Source organism: Lycorma delicatula, chromosome 13, assembly GCF_047948215.1.
Source record: "Lycorma delicatula isolate Av1 chromosome 13, ASM4794821v1, whole genome shotgun sequence".
Classification (NCBI taxonomy): Eukaryota; Metazoa; Arthropoda; class Insecta; order Hemiptera; family Fulgoridae; genus Lycorma; species Lycorma delicatula.
This window is the reverse complement of record NC_134467.1, coordinates 5,234,576-5,243,678: the sequence shown is the minus strand read 5'-3', so window position 1 is coordinate 5,243,678 and position 9,103 is coordinate 5,234,576. Positions and strand designations below refer to the sequence as shown.

The following is a 9,103-nucleotide window of genomic DNA, read 5'->3' as shown; positions in this document are numbered from 1 at the left end:
AATAAACCGTTGAAAATATTCAAAAGTTGTTGTAGTGCCGAATTAGGAAGGTGTGAAAGCATGGAAAGGCGAATGTTGTCCGGTTCAGGAGAAGTGTCCTGTGAGTTTTTAAGTGCATGTAACAATTCCTTAAATACGAATGGGGTGTTTAATTCACCAACCAAATCACCAATGTTTAACGATAATACTTCTATCTGTATCTTGTACCTTTGAAAATCGTTATTATACGATGAGGTGAGAGACACCGAGCGGAAAGATTTTGCTCGACTATTTGCCACTGCTGAAGGTGATGAAAGGAGTTCTCCTTCAACAATAAGATCGAGAATAGATTGTTTCGGTGATCTGAAAATTGCACGAATTTTTTTCCACACAGTAGACGTGGGAGTAGTGCGTGAGATAGTGCTCACGTATTTCGTCCATGAATTCCTCTTAGAATTCAAGAATACCCGACGGCACACTGCTCTAGCCCTGCGGTATAAATTTAGATGTTCAGCTGTAGGCCTATGATTAAATTTGCGTAGTGCCTGCCGTCGATTCCTAATAGCATATTTGCAATCATCGTTCCACCATGGAACGAAAGGACGTCTAGGATTACCCGATGTTTGTGGAATACATCTGTTTGCATTCTCAAGTATCATGGACGTAAAAGAGGAATATTGGTCAAGGATGTTCGCATCATCGTCATACTGCGATTGGAATGCTTTATGGTATCCATTCCAATCCGCCTTTTCAACAATCCATCTCCGTGGCCTTCTTTTAATCTCGCAATCTACATCGAAACCAATAATAATTGGTCTTTCACTACCGTGAAAGTCATCACAAACAGACCAATTAAAATGTGGGAGTAAATTCGGTGAGCATATGGAGAGATCAATGTTAGATACAGTACCAGATGATAAGGACATGAATGTGTGTGATCCATTATTCAGTAGACAAAGGTCAAAGTCTTGTCTCACTCTGTTTATCATATTTCCTCGAGTGGAGCAGAAGATTGAGCCCCAGGAAATATGATGGGCATTGAAATCTCCTACTATTAACAGTGGAGATGGTATTTGCGTGAGGAGATTTGAGACATCTAGAGCACTGAACTCAGTGTTCAGTGAGAGATACAGATTGCAGATATGCAATTTGAAGGGGATAGAGAGCTTTACTGCAATAGCAGGAATGACAGTGGTTAGTTGAATTCTTGTAGCCGACACCCCATTCTTCATGAAGATAGCCACTCCACCACTCTCCCTACTGTCTACTAGGCAATCGTATCTCTCACAGAACTATCGTCTGAGTGTAATTGGGTCATTTTGTAGAAGGTGAGTTTCTTGAAAACACATGATTAGTGGATCATGTGCATGCGCCAGTACTCTAATATCTTCAATGCGGGACCGAATACCTCTAACATTCCACAGAATAATGTTCATAAGCGTAGAAAAAATAAATAAAAAAAAAATTAAATAATTAAATTTTGGAAATTATATAAAAATTAGCTGTACGTGATCTGGTTTTTATTTTTTGTATTTTTTATTTTAAAGAACTCTGATGCCCTAGGGTCGGGTGGTTCTTCAACCATATCCTCAAGTATATGAGGTGATGGTGGAGGAGATTTATTTGAATGGGATGCTGCAGTTGACATCCCAGAGGGGGGGGGTGGTTATGTGGGTTCCCTTTATGGGGAGCTTATTAGGTGGCTTACTGCTAGCTGTAATAGTCGCTACTCGTGCCGGTACGACTTTGGGAACAGGGACATTTGTATGTATCACACTGTTGGATTCACTAACTGCGATGGAGGACTTTTTATTCATTTTTGTCAGCTCTGAGATAGTGGCTGTAAGTGAAGCTACTTGTTCAGAAAGCATCTGAACAAGTTTTTTAAGCTCATTGCAGGATCCACACTGCTGATTATTAACATTTGTAGGAATTTGTTTAGATGTAACGGTGGCAAAAGATACATCTGGTTTAACCAGGTTCCGTGAATTGTTTATCTTTTTATATTCTCTGCGTGCAGCCGGGAAAGATAGTTTTTGCTCCGTACAGATTTTGAGAATTGCCTTTTCTTCTTTAAAAGTTGGGCAATCTCGGGAGCGGGCTGTATGTGGACCACTCCAGTTTGCACATTTTTCACTTTCTTCGCAGTTAGTGTCATTGTGACCTTTAGCACGTCGAGCACAGATCTCAGTTTTCATGCAAGATGTTGTAGTGTGACCAAAACCTTGGCATCTGAAACATCGCCGTGGGTTGGGTATGAATGGTCGTACCCGAACCGAGAGGTAACCTACTTTAATCTTCTCTGGTGGAACAGGAAGATTGAATGTTAGTATAAGAGACAGTGTCGGTTCTTCTGTTCCGTTCTGTCGTTTCATTATACGTTTCACTTAACAACATCTTGGTGGCAAAGCTCATCAACTATTTCAGAGATATCTATATCTAAGAGGTCTCGACAAAAAATTACACCCCGGCTCGTATTTAATGTTTTGTGGCTTTCTGCACTTATATTTATACCACCCATATTACGGAGATGTAAGATAGATCGACTCTGTTCATCATTGAATGTTTCAATCACAATCGATCCGTCACGTAATTTCCTGATATTCTTCGGGGAGCCACTTGCACCTGTTTTGGTTTTGTTTATTAAGAAAGGTGAAACCTTTTGAAGGGAGTCACCTTCCTGACTATTTCTGACAACAACAAATGTAATAATAATAATAATAATAATCTAATTTTTAGAATTCAATTCTAATAATTTGCGGTTCTCTTTGGTAGGACTTTTATCCTCATCAGACAAAGCTGACCGAGGTCTCTTCACAAGACTAGATTTGGTGGTTTTTTCAGATGGACCACCAACCATCATTGTGTTTGTTATTGGAACTGAAATTTTGGTCCCACGAGTACCGGCGAAAAATGGACCACTCCAGCAGAGCGCATGCGTACTGGAGCTAGAGCTAAATACAACTAGGTTCGCCCTGGTGCCCAGTGGACATCGTTCGAGACTCACTACGTAGAGTCATTCACCCATCGGCACGATTTGTTCCCACCTTGGGTTACGGTTGCGTTTCATAAGATGTCGCAACACCACCGAGTGTAGATGTAAGAAATATAAGTATAGGTTGTTGTTGTGTAATTGTGTAAGTGTGTATGTTGTAATTTATGTAGTGTTCTTGGTGTAGTATATGTGTATTATGTAAAGTGTTCTGCAGCTCATTGTATAGTGGGAAGAAAAGCTGCAGAGGTCAAGAGAAAATTGCATCTTTATTCTGGACTACATTGGAGCATTCTCCATACAGTCTGGACTTATCGTCCAGCGATTATCATTTGTTTGGACCACTAAAAGTAGCACTTGGAGGACAGAAATTTGAAGAAGATGCTGCTGTTGAAGTGTTTGTGAGCAATTAGTTGACATCATGCTCACCTTCATTTTACGATAGTGGGCTTAAATGTTACCTTTGTGCTGGGAAAAATGTGTTTTCGAAAGAGGAAATTATGTAGAAAAATAATATTGTGCGTATATTTTTATTATCCAATTATAAAACAAAAATTCTGGTTTATATTTGATTCACCGTCATATTAAAAAATAATGAATATATTTATTTTCTATATTGTTAATAGTCATACAATAGTTTGCGGTAAAGTGAGTGCAAGTTAATTTTTTTTTTCAGATATAAGTAGCGTTTTCTGTTTTTCTTTTGTGAACAGTCAATCATTATGTATGAATTAAATAATAAGTGAATTAAACAGAAGTACATGAATAATTTTTCAAGTTTAATTATTCACCCCAATATTATTAGTCTTAGATCAAGGCCCAAAAATTAATACCTCTAAGGTTAAATTAAAAATGTAACTTTAAAATTTTACAATAGACAATTAAGTTAAAGTAAATGTGTTGCATAGAATAAATACTAAAAAATACAAGTCAAATATTGCATTTCACATATTATAAGGACCAAAACCATATTATTGTTTGTTAATGTTCAGTCGGGTCATTTAAGTTGTAATCTGTGAACAAATATGGTAACTGATAATTTGATGTGTCTTTAAATTAATTTTTTTGTTAAATCACCTTTTATTTTTATTATTTTGCAATTGGTTATAAGTAAGAATGATGAGCTCTTAAGTGAAAAAATTACCTTGCTGGAAACTGAAGACTATTTGATAAACAAGGAGTCGGTTCCTTATTCTCTTCAAACTCATTATAAGTAAAATTAATTACATAATGAAAATACATCAGATAAAAAATAAATTATCCAAATAAATGTAATCTCATAACATTTTTAATAAAGTGTTTTCTAAAAATCTGTTTTTATTTATTAACTTAAATCAATTTTTGTAGAATTTTCTGGTATTATTATAAAACATTTACAAAAATATTGTTTGTTTTTTAAATAATACTAACATTTTAATTTTTATTTTAGAAAAAAAAATTATACAAGAAAAATACATATTAATGGCTTTAACCAAATTAATCACATAAGAGAAGATATTAATCTTATTGACTCAAAGAGTATTGATAAATTAATAAAAAAATAATCATACTTGCAACTAACAGCAGACATTCTCTCTCGACTTCTTCAGCAGAACCAGAAAATTCAATTGTTGAACTAGATAAATTCAACGCCTTACTAGCCTGTGATATTACTACCTGCTGACAAGATATCTGTAATAAATAAAAAGATATTTTTGTTAACGTTACCATAAGATTTAAATTTATTTTCAATAATATTAACTAATACGGTAAAAATCATTTTTAGTGTTACCATTTCTATCAATTTACTGTTCGTAACTCTTACAACAGGTAAGACCTGTCCAGGCCTGAAAAGAACAATATTAATATTTCACACCTCTAATTGACATAATTTTTTGTACATATTAACCTAATGACAAAAAGTTATAAAGCATTTTTTGATGTTTCTTAATGCTTTGTTTCAGATTTAAGTAGCAGTTTCCGGTTTTTCTCTTGTGAATCATTACATGTGTGAATTTTTCATAATTAAATTACATTTTTCAAGTCTTTTCCCTAATATTAAGTTTTAACCAAATTTAATTTTTTGTTTCTAGAAAGAAAAATGAGTACTGAAAAGGCAGAGGTAAATTACACATCTTTGTAAGTTGTTTAACTTCTTCAAGTTGATTAACAATGGTAATTAATTAGCAGCAGCAGCAGGTGCTTTAACATCTGGCTCAGTGAAATTATACAATGAATACATAGTAATAAAGATAGTTTTGCTTTTTATCTTTCATGTTTATTGATATTTAAATATCACTGGTAGAGATGTGCTCAACCTACAGTATGATTACAATAGGTACATAAGTACGTGGCAAAGAAATTATGTAATTATGCGACAATGTTATTATTAGATTTCCAAATTTATAAACATGCAATTAATGATTGCAATTACTGTAGATACTAAAAAAACAAAGCTTTCTTTTAAATGCCGTATAATGTAAACAGGTCCAAGGGTAAGACACGTAATTCAGTATTGTGTAGAATAATAGATAATAAAATTAGGTTGTTCTTGAAAAATCATTTTATTGAATGTACAAATCATAACATCTGACAATTTCTACTGACTTAATTTGTTATGCATTTTTAGTACAGCAATTACAGAAAGAAATAGATAAATGTATTAACTTGATTTATATATTGGAATAATAAGAATAATCATACTAAATTAAAACAAATAGAATATTTTACTTTATAACAAAATCACTTAATCCCCCACTAACTTCATGAGAGGGGATCAAATCCCATCTACAGACACTTTCACTCTCTCTCTCTCTCTCTCTCTCTCTCTCTATTCTCAAGGTCTTAATTGCACTTAATATTCTGTGTATTAAGTGTAAAATTTCTCAATTTGTTAAATGCTAATGAGTCAGTATATACGGTAAAACATCTATCACTTCTACTAATAACTTAACTTTAAGATTAATCTGTTTCCTTTGAGAAAACCTCTAAGCATATTTTAATTTAAGTTTACAAGCATCTACTAATTAGCATAGCTTTACAATTAATAACAAATTTTCAAGAGGAAAAAATACATTTCAACATTATGGTAACAGCCAAGAATTAATTAGAAACAGCAAACCTGCTGTTGAAGTTCAGCTATGCTTCTTTCCACTGCCTCCTGTTGCTGACAAATATCTTCATCTGAAGATCCTTCACATTCTTCTCTGAATCCATGATGTACAACATGATGTTTTGGTGACAAAGGCTTGTGGCTCTGGAACGACAATAAAATATTTGCACATTCATTCTGGTTTAAAAAATAAATTATCAATTACAAGGTGAAATATAGATATAAGAAGAATTAAATACCACACAATCCTTAATTTCTATTAGATCATCACTAAAGGAACAGAGATACAGATGAGTGAGTAGTGATTGGCGCTTCTCGTTTTCATTGTATTATGAAACTCAAGAAGCATTTTGTGATATTAAAAACAAACACATTATTTTTATGAGTACTTCAGCAATATTGAGACTGATAAAGTGAGTTCTAGAAGAATTTTTATAGTGATATAATTGTAAATCAGATTTTTATAATTAGTATACCTGATTCAAAATCTGTTGTTTTTCCATTACCTAGTAAGCACTTTATATGTTCACAACTAATACACACACACTCACTATATGGTTCCTTAATATTTTGTTAATAACAAAATATTAAGGAACGTGGTGAAAGTAAAGAACTATATGGTCTGACAAAGGAGATAATTTAAAATATTTTTAGTTTATGAAAAAAGTGTGCAAAAGAGTAGCAAATGAAATTTTCCCCTGGGAGTCTTTAGAAAAAAGGAGCAAAGAATTTTAAAGGAAGCATTTCTTAAGGCAATTAAGAACATTACTTCCTGTAACCACACAAAAAGCAACCACAAGAAATAGAAACATAGGCATGAACGATTTTGTTAAGAGTATCATACCAAGTTTCTCCTTGCCAAAGATAAAAATTACAACTTTTCTTCCTGTATTAAATTTCATAACCAGAGAATACTCTATATAGAATATTAAATTTAGCAGGAAAAATCTAGCGTTTACGAAAAAATTGAAAAGCCTAATACCTACAAAGATAACTTCTCATCTTTGGGAATTAAAATGTAAAAATGATAATTTTATCCATGTTTACATAGATAAAATTTGCATTTTAATAATAAATTCTGAGCTCTAAATATAACATATAATAATTGAATTTTTTGTTCCTAGCAGTAATAAGAATGGTTTTGTTAAAATGATGTGTCTCATCTTCAAAATGGTTCAAAAGCCTGGAAATTACCATGACGTAGAGGAGCTTCTTAGATGAAAATAAAAGTTGATGATGATGATAGATTTGGTAGTCAAGAATCAAGTATGTTGAGAAAACCAAAAATTATTAATATAACCATCAATCAATCCATTTATGTAAGGCATATTATCTTTGAATCAATCTATTGAAAGATATAGTAGAAGCTCAATGATAAAGTCGGTGATGATTGTACAACTGATAAACTGAGGGTATGGAAATCAAATTAAATAGCATTTAACTTGCAACATTAAAATGTTTCTATATGAGATTATAAAAACTCCATTCCATAAACTTACACAATTAGCACTTACAATAATTAACACTGATTCTATTGTTTTTGCTATAGTTTTTTTTTCAAGGGATGAGGTATTTAGAATCAATTTTAATGAATATGCAACAACCTATATTCTGATTTTTTAATTAGTCCTTTACATGTAAACACTATTGGCGACAAATAATTCCTGTTATTTCCTTTGTATATTCATCTCCAAAATAAAATCATAAATTAAAGCGGTCAAATTTTTCACACTGTAATATTAAGCAAAAAAATAAAATCTTCCTGTTAAGGCTAACATGTACTTCATTGTTTACATTTTTTTATTATTATTTTACTGAACCAGCAATCCAAAATTATTAACAGTATTGTGAATTAGCATTTTAGTTATTTAGTAATGGATGATGTATGTTTTTTGAGAACTACAATCTCTCCAAATTCATTCATAGAAAGCAGTAGTTGTTTTATAGAATTTGTTTTTACTTACAGCTTTGTGAGCTGTAAGTAAAAACAATGAGAACAAATAAATTTCAATATTACCTTCCATGATAAAATAATATTAAGCATGTTGTGAAATAATAATTACTTGTTATTATGCACCTTCAATAAAAAATCTTTAAGGATATTAAAAAAAATTATCTTGTTCCTCTTTTAAAATAAAATGTTTATGAAATAAGTTATACTAATATTTTAAAATTAGTACGATTATTAAATGAAGAGTTAAATAAAGTTCGTAGGTACAAATATGTATTAAGATATACAAGTTCAGAAACAATAAAAAAAAGTAGTGTAACCAAACAGGTATAAGTTTAATTTTATTGCTAGTAAAATATTAGTCATTAGCAAAAGAGTATATAAAAAAATGAAAAAAGACTATGTCATTCATTTAACAGAAAATCAAGAGGTTTTTATAAACCATTGGCGAATCCATACACAAAATTCCTAACAAAGAAAAATTTTTAATTAATATACTTTATGAAAGAAAAAAAAATTGCATAAAAGATACATAACTTAATACCTATCAGAATACAAAAAATTTCCCATACAAATAAACTGCTGTAGTTGTCAATTATCATTATCCTAATGGTTTAAAAAATTTAATTTTTCCACTGGCTGCTTTACTTTTCCCCACATTATTAAATACTTTTACAGAGATCTCTGCTTTATCATAACATTTATATGGAGACTTAAATTAAAAATATAGGTTTTTTTTTTGTCTTCAGTCATTTGACTGGTTTAATGCAGCTCTCCAAGATTCCCTATCTAGTGCTAGTCGTTTCATTTCAGTATACCCTCTACATCCTACATCCCTAACAATTTGTTTTACATATTCCAAACGTGGCCTGCCTACACAATTTTTTCCTTCTACCTGTCCTTCCAATATTAAAGCGACTATTCCAGGATGCCTTAGTATGTGGCCTATAAGTCTGTCTCTTCTTTTAACTATATTTTTCCAAATGTTTCTTTCTTCATCTATTTGCCGCAATACCTCTTCATTTGTCACTTTATCCACCCATCTGATTTTTAACATTCTCCTATAGCACCACATTTTAAAACCTTCCAA

General features: G+C 31.8%; 1 long non-coding RNA gene across 1 annotated transcript in view; it reads right to left on the bottom strand.

Moving 5' to 3' along the window:
• Nucleotides 1–4,248: 4,248 nt before the first annotated feature.
• LOC142334134 (uncharacterized) overlaps nt 4,249–9,103 on the bottom strand; it is a 39,297-nt gene continuing 34,442 nt past the window's right edge. The window contains exons 2-3 of the long non-coding RNA XR_012758780.1: nt 6,072–6,206; nt 4,249–4,642 (exon numbers count right to left, since the gene is read on the bottom strand). This is a non-coding gene — a long non-coding RNA (uncharacterized LOC142334134). The remainder of the gene's footprint in view (nt 4,643–6,071; nt 6,207–9,103) is intronic.